The 18,727-nt window shown below is 42.1% G+C and overlaps 1 protein-coding gene across 5 annotated transcripts in view; it reads right to left on the bottom strand.

Moving 5' to 3' along the window:
- Positions 1 to 18,727, bottom strand: part of slc6a9 (solute carrier family 6 member 9) — a 237,387-nt gene that overhangs the window by 50,382 nt on the left and 168,278 nt on the right. The window lies entirely within an intron of this gene.

Genomic DNA, 18,727 nt, shown 5'->3' with positions numbered 1-18,727 from the left:
AAATATTAGCAGTCAACTGGAAAAAGAAAATCAAAAATCTCATGAGTCCAAAAGGATGCCACATTATTTTGTTATGAATCTGTGACAAAACCGATTTCCATTTTAGTGTCAGGTAGAAGGGACATGGGTAGGTCACAGTGACTTCAGCATTTCTGAAAGTTTTAAGGCGAAAATATTACAATTGCTATCCAGTCACTCTTGTTGAAATATAAAATCTATGCCCTGAATATCTGAAATAGCCCAGTGATCATCTGTCTAAGCTTATACCTGAAAATGACTACAGACTAAGGTTCCAGTACTGCTGAAACCATAATCCATTATGTGACTGCCTTTGAGAAGAATAATAAAACACAGGATAAACTATATAAAAAAGAACTATTGAAACTAATAAGCAAAACTGAAGGAAGCTGCTACAGTAGCAAACTTTGTGTCTCTGTAAACTCCACAAAATAGGATTAACAAAAGATAATCGTTATGTTAAATGAAACAATGTAGCCCTTTGATAGAATGTTAGCATCAATGAATTAGAGCTTTCATTTTCATCGGAGTGTGTGGAATTTGAATCCAGACAAAAGGGCGAGATACAGAATTAGCTAGTTACAAACAGTTCCACAGCTCCACTACAGAGTATCCAGCGTTCTGCACATGGCCATTGTTCTCAGTAGCCAGTTTTTCAATAGCAAATGGAACTGGTCCAATACATTTGTTGCTTGGTTTTGGTGGAGTGGATGACTCTTTTTTTTAGAAAATCATGGCCGGATTCTAATAATGCTACTGTACCATCACATGTTAATTCACAATTAGACTTCAGCATTCTTTCCCTTCTGACAGCATGGAACCATCCCACTTCCACAATAAGAAAACTAAGGATGGAAATGACTCTGCTCTATGCTCCCTAAATACTGCATTTACAATGTGTATCCAAGTACTGGGCCAGGCAGACCAGAAGGATCCATGTCCAATTACACTTAGTTGTCTTGCATTGAAGAGCAGCAGGTCAAGGAGAAACTAGAGGGCCAAATGTAGACCCATGACTGATATCCGTGGTAATGGTGTGAGACTAGAAACAGAAGTCAAAATAGGTGATTCCCTAGCTACAGTGAGATGGATAAAAATGTAACCACATGAATGTAGTCACACTCAATTGGACAACAGTGAGGAAGACACTAGAGAAATCTTAACAGCCAAGGCTGCAGACTGGTTAAGAAGAGTTAGTTTATCTTTGTCCAGTCACACAGGATATCATTTGTGATTTTGAAAAGCAGTATTAGAGTAAAATGATATGAGCAGAAACTTAACTGCAGGGATTCAAACATAAGAATTTCAGGAAAAACAGATATGCATTTGAGAAATGACTACATGTTTGACGACTGTGGATGGGAAAAGCTGAAGATGGGATGGTAATTTAAAGGGTAGAGAGGGGTGATGACAGCACATTTAAAGGGAACAGGGACAGTGTCTGGAGAGAACCCTTCACAGTAACAGCTAATGTGGGGAACAGGGAACTGCACTATCAACATTTTAATAGGTAAGTTATGAAGGGAGCAGGAGATAGACCACCTGCTCAGAGTAGGCTTATGGGGCTGAATGGCCAACTCCTACTCCTGTTTCTTATGCTCTAAAAAACACTTCTACAATTAATGCAAGGGGCTGTGGAAATCAAATAGCAACTAACCTGACTCCTTTAAATTGCACTGGTGAGGGTTAGTCGTGCCACTGGTGTACTTAGCTATACATGGTCATGGTACAACATGAACTGTACTGGTGAGCTCCAACATGATTCTGATTACATGCTGCTTAGTCCATATTCTTTTGACAGACAATCCCTGTGTTCATGTTATTGCTTTGTCAAAATTGCATTTGGCACTGTTAACACCACAATTACGCCATTTTGGAAGCCAAACACAAATGAGCCAAATTTTTTTGCCAATAAATTTATCAAGTGATGAACTGAGATCCAGAATACACTGTAATTGTATTTGTAATGATTGGAATAAGTTCAGACTTAGATTGAGTTCACTGATTGGGGCTGTAACCCGGAGCAATCTGGGAGTCCTGGCAGATATAAATAGAGTATCAGGGGTTCTGCTCACTCTAGGAGCCAGCTCTGTGCTGGCTGGACCAGTGCTAACCACTAGTTACGTGTAAGTAAAGGGTGTCATGTGATGGGGTAATGGCCTTTGTGGAGTTATTTCAGTATTGAGTGATGAAATGCAGATCACATCCTGGGCATGTACTAAATAAAGAACAGCAGCTTAATTCTGGAATTTGAATGAATGAGACACACACACACATAAGGAGATTCAGATTCATCCCCAGAGGTGCTTCAATCAATCCCAGTGCTACTTCTTCAGAAAACTGGATAATATACAAAATTCCAACTCCTCTCTTGTCCTGTAACTACTGTTAGAAATGCCATGTATGGGAGTAAGGTGAAGCCTGTACAAAAATAAGGTTCAATCCTTCACCCTGCTCTGATAGAAAGTCCATCAAAAGAGCTCTTGTGATGCAGTGACTAACTGTGGGCTTGGAGACATTGGTTAAAGTCTCACCTTCTCCAGATGTGTGTCATAACATCTCTGAAGGTTTGTTTAAAAAAAATGAAGGTCTACAGGTACTCACTTGCCTGGCTTAAACATGAGGACTGGGCAAAGCAGTGAAAGTGGTTAACATGCATTGAATCAAAACCAGCTGGAATTAATGCTTTCAAGATATGTAACAGTTGGTTCAGAACCCGTTCTTTTCAAAAAACTGCTATCTTATTGTGAAAAGGCATGCAAAACACCATAAAGTTATACTGACATGCACATTGTATACCACATCGCTTGGGTATAATAGAATCCCTGCGAACAGATGATTTTTACAGTTAATATTGTGAAATGGCAACACATCAAGAGGCTATTAATACCATCAGAACCCCACAATATTGTCCATACCAAGTCTGGCTACTGGAAGATATGCAACATTCGTGTAGTGAGGAAATTCTGTGTTTAAGTTCCATAGCATTCTTACTATGGACAGATAACTTACTATTGTGCACGTATAGGAGTACAAAGCAATGCTAGCAGTACATTCAACAATGGCATGGACTCTTGCCATCGATAGAGCAAAGAAACAATTACGAGAGAAAAAGTATTGAGAATGCTTTTAAGAATATGTTCAGCAGTCTGAAGAAAAGCGAAGGTTTATTTAAGAGGTGCAAATCAAAGAATGCAAATATTCTTCTGTGTTATATTTGAATTTAAGGCAAGACGATGACCATACAACCGCAAGGTTTGGAACAGAATTAGGCCATTTGACCTACTAAGCCTGCTCCACCATTCGATCACATCTGATATGTTTCTCAACCCCATTCTCCCGCCTTCTCCCATGATCCTTGATCCCATTACCAATCAAGAACCTGTCTACCTCTGTCTTAAATATACTCAATGATTTGGTCTTCACAGCCCTCTGTGGCAATGAGTTCCACTGATTCACCATCCTCTGGCTGAAAAAACGCCTCCTCATCTCAGTTCAAAAGGGTCATCCCTTCACTCTAAGGCTGTGCCTTCGAGTCCTAGTCTCTCCTATTAGTGGAAACATCTTCTCCACATTCACTCCATCCAGTAATCTATAAGTTTCAATCAGGTCCCTTGTCATCCTTTTAAACTACATTGAGTACGGACCCAGAGTCCTCAGCTGTTTCTTATGTGACAAGTCCAGGATCATTTTTGTAAACCTCCTCTTGATTGACTCCAAGGCCAGTGCATTCTTCCTGAGATACAGGGCCCAAAACTACTCACAATATTCCAAACCTGGTCTGACCAAAGCCTTATACATCCTTGGCAGTGAATTTCTGCTCTTGTATTCTAGCCTTCTTGAAATGAATGCTACACTGCATTTGCCATCCTAACTGCCAACTGAATTTGCATGTTAACCGTAAGAGAATCCTAAACTAGGACTCCCAAGTCCTTTTTCTCTCATATTTTCAAATCTTAGAAAATAGTATACATCTATATCCTTCCTACCAAAGTGCCTTACGCTTTCCCCCATTCAATTTCATCTGCCACTTCATTACCCACTCTCCTCGCCTGTCCAAGTTCTTCTGCAGCCTCTCCACTTCCTTAACAGGACTTGTCCATCCACCTATCTTTGTGTCATCTGCAAACCTAGCAGCACTGCCCTCAGTTCCTTTGTCCAAATTGTTAATGTATAATGTGAATAGTTGTGGCCCAGCACTCCACTAATTATCAGCTGCCGTCCTGAAGCAGATGCCTTTATCCCTACCTCTGCCTTCTGCCAGTCAGCCAATCCTCTATCCATGCCAATACTTTGCCATGTCGTTTAGCAGCCTCTTGTGTGGCACCTTCAGGAAATTCAGATACATCATGTTCACTGGTCTTCTTTTGTCTAATTTACTTGTTTCCGCCGCAAAGAATTCTGACACATTTGTCACGTATGACCTCCCCTTCAGGAAGCCATACCTAACTCAGCCCTATTTTACCACGCACTTCCAGGTAGTCTGCAATCTCATCTTGAATAGAGTCATGGAGATGTACAGTATGGAAATAGACACTTTGATCCAACTTGTCCATGCCGACCAGATACCTGAAATTAATCTAGTCCAATTTGCCAGCATCTGACCTATATCCCTCTAAGCCCTTCCTTTTCATACATCTATCCAAATGTTGTAATGTAAATGTTTAAATATTATAATTGTACCAGCCTCTACCACTTCCTCTGGCAACTCATTCCATACATGCACCACCCTCTGTGTGAAAACATTGCCCCTTATGTCCCTTTTAAATCTTTCCCCTCTCACCTTAAACCTATGCTTCTAGTTTTGGACACCCCCAACCTGGGAAAAGGTCTTGGCTATTCACCCTATCCATGCCCCTCATGATTTTATAAACCTCTAAAAGGTCACCCCTCAGCCTTCGATGCTCCAGGGAATAGAGCCCCAGCCTATTCAGCCTCTTCCTACAGCCCAAACCCTCCAACCCCGGTGACATTCTTGCAAGTATTTTCAGAACCCTTTCAAGTTTCACAATATCCTTCCTATAGCAGGAAAACCAGAATTGCATACAGTATTCCAAAAGTGGCCTAACCACTGTCCTGTACAACCACATAATAGACTCTAAAATCTTACCAACGACAGATGTCGGGCTAACTGCCCTACAATTTCCTGTCCTCTACCTCCCTCTCCTCTTAAAAAGGTTAGCCATTTTCCAGTCAATGATGGATTTTGTATTGTGTGCAGCAAGAAGTAGGGAACATTGTATTTTTTCATACTCTGTACTCCAAACATCCTCTCAGTGTCCAATGTTTCCTTCTGAGTTCACTTAAAAATCGAAGAATAAGCTAGCTTCCCACCAAGGATAATGAAGAAACATGCCTTTGCTCAAATTAACCACAAGTTTGATTGATATGATAGTCTGGGAATAAACGTGAGTCAGCTATTTAAATCTTTTTTGAGATCAGGGAACATTACTTGAAATTCTTTTAACTCTAAGTTAAAACAAAGAACCGTGAATGCTAAAGATCTGACAGAACCAAAAATAGAAATTTCTGGAGAAATCTAGCAGGTCTGGCAGCATCCATGGAGAGAGAAATGGTGTTAATGTTTCAAGTCTTCAAGTCCAGTGACCCTTCTTCAAAACTGATAACAGCTAAGAAATGGTGAAATTTATGCTGATGACAGAGGGTGGGTGGTAGGGGGGGGAAGTGGAATACATGGAAATGGAACTGAGATAGATAGAGAGAGCGAGAGAGCGAGAGAGCGAGAGAGAAAGAAAGAAAGAAAGAAAGAAAGAAAGGTTGGCAGACAAAGGGATTGTTGATTGTAAGCCAGAGGAGAAGAAAAGCTGCAATGGGGCCTACGTGTGCCATAATAATAAACTACAAAACTGCGGATGCTGGAGTTCTGAAACAATAACAGAAATTTGGAGTAACCCAGCAGGTCTGGCAGCAGCTGTGGGAAGAAAGCAGAGTTATCATTTTGAGTCTGATGACTCTTCATCAGAACCGATCCATTTTCACATACACACGTTTGGTGCCACGGTGTTAAATGAATGAACTGCGATACTTCCAATCTAATTCCTTGCGGGGATAGGACATAATGAGATCTTGTGGAGCAATGGGTAGCGTCATTGACTCAGTGTCAGAAGCTTACAACTCAAGTCTCACTTGAAGAATTCATGGCCAAGAATGGTGCTCATAACAGACTGAGATTTGAATTTCCACTTGTAAACATTTCCACCATGCACTAATGGCAGGTAGTAAGAGGAGGAAAGAATCCTGGTCGGCATCTTATTCAAGACTCCTTGAAAAGGAAGATGTTTGGCTTGTTTGCCTGGATAGCTGGTGGGAAGTAGATCGGTGCCAACAGCATAAGGTTTCTAGCTGTCATTGATTTGGGACCTGCTATGTCATCCTACCAGTGATGGAGATCACAGTGCTTTAGAACAACCATGCCTTTTGGCACAAAATTCAAGAGGAAGATGGGCGTAACATGAAACTACAAACAGTCAACAAATTTTTTCCACATGCCTAAGGACAATTTGGTCTTGAAAAGTCAGCTGTGGTGCTACTCTACTGGAAGAAATAGTCCTGTATGGATATGCCTCTGCAACAAACTCCTGCCCTTGTTTTCCTAATGCACCCCCCTCTAACATCTGGTATCTATTAGCTCCAGAGCAAGAGACAGGTCTTATATCTAGTTCATAGCTAACGTAAAAACATTTGAGATGAAAATATGATGCAATACGTACAGGTATCAGTTTCCTAGCACTGACATCTATTTAACCAGTACAAAGCAGGAAAGTGCAAAACTAAAGGAAAATGAAACAGAAAATGGAACTGTGCACTGACATGCAATCTAATTATGAAAGAATATTGTGGAAATTGTCAGGAAATTACATTTGCCAACCTTTGTTTGTTTTTGATCGCGTGCATCCACAGTTCTTTGTCTTATCTTTTGTTATCCTCATTTTGGCTCTAATCTTATCATTTAACATATCTTTCCAAAGACAGGCTGAGCACAGCTTTGTGTTCTGAAACATTGTACTGTATTTAACCTTCCACAAAGTTCTTTGAAATGAATATTATTTTATTGTTGCTAAATTTTGTAAGGATCACATAGATAACCACAGCAATCAAGCCACCCGCAAAGATGCCACCTGACCCACAGTGTCTTGTCGCAGGAGAAGTAATAGCACTCTAGGTAGTGGAAAATACAGCACTCTGTGGAGACTCTTCCACAATGCGTGTGGACTACTTGGCATATGGAGTCCTTTATTTTGTGAAGTTTACAATAGGGTACAGTTCTCCTTTAAGAAAAAAATACAGAACAATTGTATGGCCCATTGACTTCAATGAGGGAAAGCATCCTGTTCAACAGCTTCTGCACAAATATGTTCCAGGCACCTGGGTGCATTCATTCACGTTACAAGCCAACTGGACATTTTTTAAATTAAAGCCATGAAGATTTACAAATAAGAGACACTGCTACTTCAAGCAAGTTACATTAGCAAATTAAGAATCTCAATTAAAGTTGTGGGATATGATAGTCTTTAATATTTGAACAAATGTATCCCTCCATATACCTACTCTCAGTTTATCCTATTATAAAGTTATGCTCACGTTCATGATGCAAGTGTAATATACCCTTCTCACTAATTTCACTTTCCACAGTAGGGGCATTCGAACATCATTAATGGCAGAAAGATGCAATGTGAAAATTACAAATTTGCACAGACTGTTTCTATTTCAAATCTGGGCCAGACAATTCATAATGGAAATTTAAAAATAAGTACAGAAAATAAAAGTGATAAGTCGCAACTTTGAATTACCTCTGGCCTTTAATTCCACATCACACGAAGACACACTTTTCTTCAACATTTTGTATACATTGTCAAACATTCTTAACATTGATAGCATAATGTTCATTTCTGGAAAAGTGTCATGTCTCTCAAGTGTTAACCTTCCCCTTATCTTGAAAAGTAAGAGAGTGCACAGAAGGTACTACCACTTTTAGAAGGAAGTCCTATTGGTACAAATTAATGTTAAAAACATTTTAAAAGTGACACTTGTTGTTATGGTATTTTAATTACAAGAGAGCACTCAGACATCTGTGCAGCTCAATTGCTGTGGTCCCAGCATTAGCACATATGCTTTACAAAAGCTACTACAGAATGTATTCAGTATTTATTTAAAAGCAGACTACAGAATCACAGTAGATTACATGGCAGAGATTTCTCTGAATAAGGTTAATCTAAGGACAAACTGTTCTCAAACCTTAACATACTCAGTGCTTCAGTGTTTTTCCGAGTTTTACTGTTTCCCATTAAATATGCTGCAGGGTAAACAGATGTACTGCAACCACTTCATCAAAATCACGCTTGAATGCAGTGGATGCATTGACTAGAAATTGGCATGCTAATATGGTACATGGTGCACTGAAGAACCAGGGATTAAACACAATTCACTGACCTCTGCAGAGAAATACTGCAGACTTTTATCTAGGCAGCCATTTATAAGGGAAAGTAACCATTTTGTAGCTATTGGCTTTCTGCATTGACAGGTATAAACCTGATCTGGAAACACAAGAAACTGTATTACTGGGTGTAATATTCAATTCAGAAAAGAGCACTAAAATATTAATGCTAGATACACTTTGTGTGAAATTGTTGCATGTAATCTTAATGAATTCTAATTAATTAATCCAGTACTTCACCAGATGATAACCAATTTAAAGTGAGTTAAGCCTTCAATAAATAGTGAGCAATGGCATTTATGTGACAGCACTGTATAGGACTATTCTGAGTTTTAGCTGTTTAATGTAATAAGGCCCTTTTTATAACTGAGAGTTACTACTCTGCGGGGCAACTAACATACAAGAAACATGACATCCAAGGTTACTTGGTGACTATATGCTGCAGCTCACAGGTAGGATTTAGCCATTAAAAGGAAAACAATCTTAGCAATTAATCATTTTCTGCTTGTTGATGCTGATTTCTGATACCAGCAGGACTAAAGTATTTGTATTTTGTCTCCAGCTTGCCTCTATAACTTTTACATCTTCCATTTCTGACACTTTGACACCTCCATCTCTGTTTTGGGGAATAAACTGTCCACTGTCATCCACTACAAAGCCACTGATCTCCATAGCTACCTTCACTACAGCCCTTCACACCCCACATCCTGCGAGGATTCCATCCCATTCTCCCAGTTGCTTTGCCTACGTCGTATCTGTTCAGATGATGCCACCTTCCAAAACAATGCTGCTGACATGGCTTCCTTCTTCCATAACCATGGTTTCTCTCCCACTGTGGTTGACAGCACCCTCAACTGCATCTGACCTATTACCTGTGCTTCTGCCCTTGCACCTTCCCATCACTCACAACAGTGTGATTGTGTCCCCCTTATTCTCACTTTTCATCCCACCAGCCTCTACCACTTCAGCCAATTCTAGCAGAATTCCAACACCAAATACATCATCCCCTCACTCCCCCATTTTGCAGGGACTGTTCCCCCTGGGACATCCTAGTCCATTCCACGACTGCCTACACGATCCCCTCCCTTCCCATGGCAACTCCACTGCAGAAGGTGCAACACCTGCCTCTTCATCTCCTCCCTGCTCACCATCCAAGGGCCTAAACAGTCTTTCCAAATGAAGCAGCATTTCACCAATACCTCCTCCAACGTTGTGTATTGTATTTGCTGTACTCAATGTGACCTATTCTACATTGGAGAAACCAAATGTTGACTGGGTAACCATTTTGCAGAACACCTCCAGTCCATGCACAAGCATGCCCCTGACTTCCTGTAGCTGGTCATTTTATACAGTGTCGTGCTCACATGTCTGTCCTCAGCATGCTGCAGTATTCCAGTGAATCACAGCACAAACTGGAGGAGCAACATTTCATCTTCAGACCAAGCACTTTACAGCCTTCAGGGCTCAATATTGAGTTCAACACCTCCAAATTGTGAATCCATTCTTTCCCTTTCGTTTAGCTTTAATTTGTTACATTCTCTGTCACCATGTCCTCTCTGCCCTCCCTCCACCCCAATGGGAATGTCAGTTCTTTCCAGTTTGACAGTTAGTCACATTGTTCTGCCATTCTCCCATTCTGATCACCTAATCTGAACTACCAACATCCTTCCTCCCTCAGCACTCCAACCCTCTCTGACACTTCAACCCATTGCATAAATGCTGCTCCCTCCACACTTCACTTCAGCTGTGACGAAGAGTCATCTAGACTTAAACGTTAAACGTTGCTTTCTCTCTATGGATGCTTCCTGACCCGCTGTGATCTCCAACACTTTTTGTTTTCAGGACAGATTCCAGCATTTGCAATAATGTGCACCTCAATATACCTAAAGTTGTTCTAGACATCATTTCAATATTTTAAGATCTTGCCCCACTTCTTCATAAATGTTATCGTGCACCAAAGTGAGTAATTGTCAGTGTAACCACTATGACATCAACCCTTTCTGTAGACTCTGCCAAACTAACTGGTAGCAATTACTCAGAACCTGGGATAACCAGCTAAAATTGAGTGCAGGAATAAGACTTATGGTTCAGTCTGATTGAAATCTTCTCCTACTGTATTTCTCATAACTTACGTTTCACCAGAAATGAAACAACACAGCCGGTCAGGCAGCATCTGAGGGCCAGGAGAGTCAACGTTTCAAGCATAAGCTCATCAGGAATGGTGTGTGCGTGTGTTTGGGGGGGGGAAGAGGTGGGGTGGGGGTGGCCCATGGAGGCTGAGAGATAAATGGGAGGGGGGGTGGGGCTGGGGGGGGAAGGTAGTTGGGAATGCGATAGGTGGTGGGGGTGAAGGTGAGAGGTCAGAGAGGAGGGTGGAGCAGATAAGTAGGAAGGAAGATGGACAGGCAGGACAGCTCAAGAGGGCGGTACTGAGTTGGAAGGTTGGGTCTGGGATAAGGTTGGGGGGGGGGGGGAGAAATCCACATTGATCCTGTGTGGTTGGATGGTCCGAAGATGGAAGATGAGGTATTCCTCCTCCAGGCATTGGGTGGCTAGAGTTTGGTAGTGGAGGAGGCCCAGGGCTTGCATGTCCTTGGTGGAGTGGGAGGTGGTGTTGAAGTGTTTGGCCACAGGATGGTGGGGTTGTTTAGTGCATGTGTCCCAGAGATGTTCTCTAAAATGTTCCGCAAGTTAGTGCCCTGTCTCCCCAATGTACAGGAGACCACATTGACAGCAACGGAGCCTGTAGATGATGTGTGTGGGACTGCAGGTAAATCTCTGTCAGATGTGGAAGGATCCTTTCGGGCCTTGGATGGAAGTGAGGGGGGAGGTGTAGGCACAGGTTTTGCACCTCTTGCAGTGGCAGAGGAAGGTGCCGGGAGGAGAGGATGGGTTGATGGGGGTGCATGGACCTCCAAGGAAGTCACGGAGAGAATGTTCTCTCCAGAACACAGATAGGGGTGGGGAGGGAAATATATCCCTGGTGGTGGGGTCTGTTTGTAGGTGGCAGACATGGTGGAGGCTGATGTGATATATCTGGAGGTTATAACCACAGTGTCACTCTGGAGAGCCTGATGGTCCTTTTTGGATTGTGAACAACCCTCTTCCTCTCTGCATCCTGAACCAAGGCCATCACAGCAGAATCTTAGAACCTTCCCTTCTCTGTTGGGAAAGTAACTTCCCCAACTACTTGCTGCACCTCTCTAATCAGGTTGCACTGGTCCTTTAAGAGGTGCAAGCCTGTTTTAACTAGTGCTGGCTAAAGTGTTGTAAGGCTTACTGGAATTTAGCACTGGGCTACAAGTTTGATTCACCTAAAATGAGCAGATAGCACAAAGCTTGTGTACTGCATTCATCAGAAGCTGAGCATTGTGATTCTCACACCAGTCTTCAGGAACTCTCCAGCTTTCCCTAAGAGTCTTCTTCCCATTTACAAGCTGTTGGAAGGTAAAATACGAACAACTTGTGCACTTAATAACAAATTCTTCCATTTCAGTTTTGAAAGAACCTACTGAAGAAAAGCTGGCACTGTTCCACACTGTAAGTAATCTAATCTAATCTAATGTGCTGTCATCCATTCATGGTGTGTTAGCCATTGACTGGCCCACACCAAGTTTGTTAATGAATGTCTTCTCAGATTATGGAAGATAGAAGCCATAAGCAAAACAGTTTAGACAATTGCAGGGAAAGCTATTCCTATGAGAGTTAACAGAATTTAAGTGAGAATAGTCCCAATTTTAACTATATTAAAGAAAAATGCACCTGGCATCTGATTAGTAGATTCCACTCACATCAATATCTTTGTGAATTTTGAGAATATAGCATGGAACTAAAGGGAACTGTAATAATACTGTAAAAGGGTTTATTTTTTACTTTGTGAATTGTAGACATTAAGAACATTTTCAGGATCGGTACACTAGATATTGATGTTATAGTAGCAAAATTAATCAACTAAAACTGGGTTTCACAGTAGGGGCCAATACCAGCCATACTGCAAGATTGTTAAGGGCAGAAAGCAACAGCGAGATTTCCTGAGACCAATAATGACATACTTTGGAACCAAATTAGAATGGAGGAAACTTTTTATTTTAATTAGTCACCCAGAAAAAAAAGGTTATTCCAGAAAATAATGCAGTTACTAATCCAAAAGTATGTGTTTCATGCTAACCTCAACCATACCTTGCTTGTCTGCATTCGGATCCTATTACTGGGGAGTTATTTAAGTTACAAATTATTGGCAGCAAAAGGTTCAGTTGTATTCTCATGCATCCACTTTAACTTTCTAATTCATAAAGACAAGCAAGCCTAATTAATATAATGTATCCATCTTTCGGCAGACTCGGTTGAACCGATTAATGCTGTTGTGATGCAGGTAAAAGAATCCGAAGACTCAGGAGTGAAGCTGTATAACATCATATAGTGCTGTCATTTCCATCAACTACAGTAATGTACTGCATATAATAGGACCTTAAAAATACTAGTGGCTTGGGATCACTTCCACACCTAACTCCTCATTTCCATCTATGCCTGAAAGACTTGAAGAACTGGCAAACATATCCATCTTCCAGTTCTAGCTGGCTGCAGGCTGTTGAGACTCTTAGCCCAATCAAGGGACTAGCAATCTTGGAAGGATGGTAGCCCCACAGGTAGAGGTGTGCTTTGAAGGGTTTGTGGTTTATTAAATATACATGCAACCACAAATGCCAGGAACGCCCTGCACAAGATTGTCTCCAGTTGATCCATGCCGTTTTGATGAAAAAGGAAATATTTGGCTAAGATCCATCTGGGTTCATTAGAGGCACTTGGGAGAATTTATAATGTGAAATAGAGAAATAGCAGAGAAGCTAAATAATTACTTTCTATCTGTTTACATTGAAGTAGATATAAGAAATTTCCCAGACTTACAGATCCAGGTGACTAGGGAGAATGACGTGTTGAAGGAAATTGGTATTAGTTAGAAGGTTATACTGAAGAAATTAATTTGTAAAGTGCTCCTCAGATGCCACCTGACCTGCTCTGCTCTTCCAGCACCACAGTTTTCAACTCGGAGTCCTCTCGCTGGCCACTGTCAAACTATCTTCAGGTACTGGACTTAGGTCTCCATTCCAGCAGCACCTTAACATCCCACAAGTGGTGCTTAGACACCACCCGCCCCTGAGAGGCTGGTAGTTATTGTGAGTGATGACTTGCCTCTGTCAAGATCGTCCAGATGCAAAAATGCATTTGACCATTGACCCAATGACCACAGTTCAAAGCTTTCTGTCAGTGCCTTCAGCACAGAGATAAATAAAGGACCATTATTATGCTGTGGGAAATGCAGAATGCTTCAAAATTGACAAATGCTGCAAAAGCTCCAGGCGGGACACATAATACCAACAAAACATTTAAAAGCCCTTGGAGAAACAGAATTAGAAGTGATATCAGGAATCTGTGCTCAAATCATCCCAAAGGGTTCATTCCTAATGACTTGAGACATTCATTATTCTTTGTTGCCTAACAAACTTAAAGCAATGTGGTATAATCATTTTAGAACAGTAAACTTAATGAGTCATCTAATTTAAATTATAGAATCCCTACAGCATGGAAGCAGGCCCTCAGCCCATCGAGTCCACACCGACCTTCCAAAGAGCATCCCACCCAGACTCATCCCATCCCTGTAACCCCGGGTTTCCCATGACTAATCCACCTGACCTGCACAGCTTTGGACACTGGAGTGGAAACTGGAGCACCTGGACGAAACCAGCGCAGATACAGGATAACATGCAAACTCCACACAGACAGTCACTCGAGGGTGGAATTAAATCCAGGCTTCTGGCACTGTGAGGCAGCAGTCCTAACCGCTGACCCATCGTGCCATCCTTGATCTTTGAAATCATAAAAGAAAGAAATAATAACAGATTTGAAGCTGAAATTTGAGAAACGTAGCCTGGATTTGGACCTGGAGTAAGAACAAAGGAAATTTATAATCTATGAACAATCTTTGATAAATATCTAGAAGTAAACAAGAACATTCACAAATGCTTCACCCAAAGACTACACCCAACAACCTGGACACACACTCAGATGTTCAATGATGTCACATGACTGATAAAGATCAGTGAATGCGTCAAATGTCAGCATCAGACTCTGTTCAATTCACCACACCCATATCATTCACCCACCAATAATATGCACAAATCATGATTCATATCTAATATCCACCTTCCCCTCACCCTCACACAGCACTGCTGCAAGACACACATGCCCACATCTCATCAACTGCACACCAAGTTACTGACTATTCAACTATGACAGCCATATAATCGAAATGCATTGCACCACACTCACTGATACACTTCCCTCTCTTGTGCACGACAAGGTATCACATAACTAAAAGCAGCTGCAAATGACTGGAAGCGACAGCCAAAGCTGCACATCATCAACCTGATGGAGAAGATGGTGTTCAGCATCATCAGTGCAGCCATGGTGAAACCTATATCCAGTGGTGGCACTGAAACCATCAAGATTAGAGTTCAATCTTAATCTTCCTTCTCATATCCCATTTCCCTGTCATCCCATAATTTCTTCTGATTTACAAGTCGAGATGTTATAAGAATGTAGCTCTTGCCTTCCACCTTTCCTCTCATCAGAATCATTGAAGCTTTCTCACTGCTGTAGTGCAAGAACTGCAAGTGGTCAGGCAGTGATGGAAGAGAATAGTCATAGAGCCGTAGAGATGTATAGCATGGAAACAGACCCTTCTGTACAACCTGTCCATGCCGACCAGATATCCCAACCCAATCTGGTCCCACCTGCCAGCACCCGGCCCATATCCCTCCAAACCCTTCCTATTCATATACCCATCCAAATGCCTCTTAAATGTTGCAACTGTACCAGCCTCCACCACATCCTCTGGCAGCTCATTCCATACACGTACCACCCTCTGCGTGAAAATGTCCCTTAGGTCTCTTTTATATCTTGCCCCTCTCACCCTAAACCTATGCCCTCTAGTTCTGGACTCTCCAACCCCAGGGAAAAGACTTTGTCTATTTACCCTATCCATGCCCCTCATAATTTTGTAAACCTCTATAAGGTCACCCCTCAGCTTCCGACGCTCCAGGGAAAACAGCCCCAGCCTGTTCAGCCTCTCCCTGTAGCTCAAATCCTCCAACCCTGGCAACATCCTTGTAAATCTTTTCTGAACCCTTTCAAGTTTCATAACATCTTTCTGATAGGAAGGAGACCAGAATTGCATGCAATATTCCAACAGTGGCCTAACCAATGTCCTGTACAGTCGCAACATGACCTCCCAACTCCTGTATTCAATAGTCTGACCAATAAAGGAAAGCATACCAAACACCCTCTTCACTATCCTATCTACCTGTGACTCCACTTTCAAGGAGCGATGAACCTGCACTCCATGGTCTCTTTGTTCAGCAACACTCCCTAGGACCTTACCATTAAGTGTATAAGGAAGATACTAATGAATAAGAAATATTATCACTCACTTTTAAACTCGCAGCTACCATTTTGGTTATTAAGAAGGCTTGTACCTTAGAGAATAACATATTACCAGGATCTGTATGGAATAATACAGCAGGCAAGGCATTGGAAAAGGGTAGCACAGACACCCTATCACTAAAAATTCTTTTTGCAGAAGAATCAGATGAGGACATTGTGGTGGCTGTCTACAAAAAACGGATGGATGGGCCATCATCACATGTGCACTGCCCACAGGCAAGTCTTGGTCATAGTTGTCTCTCACTATCTCTCAATCTTGGTGGGCGGCACGGTGGCACAGCGCCAGAGATCCGGGTTCAATTCCTGCCTCAGGCGACTCTCTGTGTGGAGTTTGCACATTCTCCCCGTGTCTGAGTGGGTTTCCTCCGGGTGCTCCGGTTTCCTCCCACACTCCAAAGATGTGCAGGTCAGGTGAATTGGCCATGCTAAATTGCCCGTAGTGTTAGGTAATGGGGTAGATGTAGGGGTATGGGTGGGTTGCGCTTCGGCGGGGCGGTGTGGACTTGTTGGGCCGAAGGGCCTGTTTCCACACTGTAAGTAATCTAATCTAATCAATCCTATCTGATGGGAATGCTTATTGCATTGTACAGGCCTATCAGAAATCTCTGGTTACTGCCAAAGAACATGGAGGTGTCCAACACCAATTCATGTCGGGTTTTATACAGGGCTTGGAGCCCATCTTCTCCAGTTTGGAAGTGGTAGCCAACTTCTTGAGTACAGACTCATCGTGATGCAGCAGAGATAGAGCGAGGTATTGGAGAGAATCTATATGCTGGCAGAGGGACACTGACCTTCTTTCTTTGGTCTTGAGCATTCCTCCAGTGGCTGAGCCTGCTTTAACCTGGGTGTCAATCTCGCTTGTGGCTTCCACTGCTGGTATTGGGGGAAGAGATAGCCCTGCCTGTGCCCCACCCCATCCAGCAGGTCCCTGCCTGCAAAGCAAGGGTGACAGTTTCCTCCTGTCTCCCACATCTGAGCCAAACATCAGGAACTGTGCAAGGTAGCTCTGAACTGACAGGGGCTTTTAAAGATGGTAAGAGTGCAAGGGATTCTGTTAATGTTTGGATATCCTGAATAGACCTGGCAATGGCAGGTGGTAGGGATAGGGTTGGAATCAGATATGAGGGATGCCGTAATGGAAGGGAAGGTAGTTAATGAGGTGAATTTGGTGAGCTATAATGAGAAAATGCAATGGTCCTCTAAAAACCTGATGCAGCTTAGACAAAGGCATAAAAACATAAAATTCATCCCATGGAATCATACCAGAAAAACACTAGTATGCTTGAGGCCTTCTGAAACCAGTGGAAACTGCAGAGTCTGGATTGTATATTGGGCATTGGCAAGAACATCACTATTTAAGTTTCCTTTTTATAAGGTTTACATCTTTATTTGGTGTATCTTTGTTAAAAAAAAGTTTTTTTTGTTCTGTCTCCTCATTGATTTATTTTATAAAGACGTGAGAAGGAACGTTTTATCTTCTTTTTGCGTCTCTATTGTTTTGAGATTCTGACTGGTTTGTTTTTTTTTCTTATGCGAGATGGACCCACTCACCTACTAAAGAAAAACATCTGGCCTTCCTGTCAGCTGCCATGACAGGTTCCCGCTTCAGTGTTTACAGACAGCCCATGAAACATAAAACTAAACAGACAAGTCCTCATGTATTCCCACGGCCCACTGTCCACCTCTTTCTCTTTGCTCTAAGCACTTCCACAACCATGTTGCCAAAAATACTGTCTCAGCTGTAACCTGTTGCACGTTCCCTGGGCCCTTTACAGAATATTATCTCTGCCTGCTGCCCATTGCCACCTATCCCCTCAACACCAAAGCCTTCCACTAACTCTGCTTTTCCATGCCCTCTATTTTACTGACTTGCCGAGAATATTTAGAAAATAGAACAGAAGTTTTGGAAAAGCTCAGCATGTCTGGCAGCAATCGTGAAGAGAAATCAGAGTTAACATTTCAGATCCAGTGAGCCTTCCTCAGAACACCGGGTCACCGGACCTGAAACGTTAACTCTGATTTCCCTGCACAGATGCTGCCAGACCTGCTGAGCTTTTCCAGCAAATTCTGCTTTTTTTTTGCTTCTGATTTATAGCTTCTGCAGTTCTTTAAGTTAATTTTAGAAAATAACTTGTAAAACACAGATCATATTTTATTAAAACAGAAAATTATACATAGTTCTGAATATTTAGGGATGCAGTTTATGTTGCTGATAAGCTAGAGCATCTTCTATTAATTATTTTCTGGTACAAATATTGAGTACACTTGTAAAAACACCCAGAGAAAAACTTGGTTTAAGGTAGTGCCTCCAGGCATAAGTTGAATTTGGAATCTTCCAGCACCACTAATCCAGAACCTGGTTTCCAGCATCTGTAGTCATTATTTTTACCTAGTTGATTTTAACCCTACTGCGAATCCTCTTGCAAGGATGCCTGCCTTGAAAAAGTTTTCCTCCTCTCTCTACAAGAATCTCAGGGAGTCCCTCTCCCACTGCAACTCCCAGGTCATTTCCTCTGCCCTGAAGCTCTTCAACCATGTCGTGAAACAAACTTGCTACCACAGCCACATTTGCTTCCTCAGTGCCTGCCTCCGTAACCAACTCATCCCACATGGACTCCGGATCACCTTTAAACCAGCAGAGTTTGGACCCGAACAGGACAAACAGTACAGACTACAGATTCAAAAACACCAGCCACGGTTCTCCTTCAAGATCCTCCGCTCCACGCTTGCAGCAATGCACCGGCACCTAACCTC

This window comes from Chiloscyllium punctatum, chromosome 7 (assembly GCF_047496795.1).
Source record: "Chiloscyllium punctatum isolate Juve2018m chromosome 7, sChiPun1.3, whole genome shotgun sequence".
NCBI classification, from domain to species: Eukaryota; Metazoa; Chordata; class Chondrichthyes; order Orectolobiformes; family Hemiscylliidae; genus Chiloscyllium; species Chiloscyllium punctatum.
Note: the sequence above shows the minus strand (reverse complement) of the source record. Positions and strands in the feature narration are given on the sequence as shown.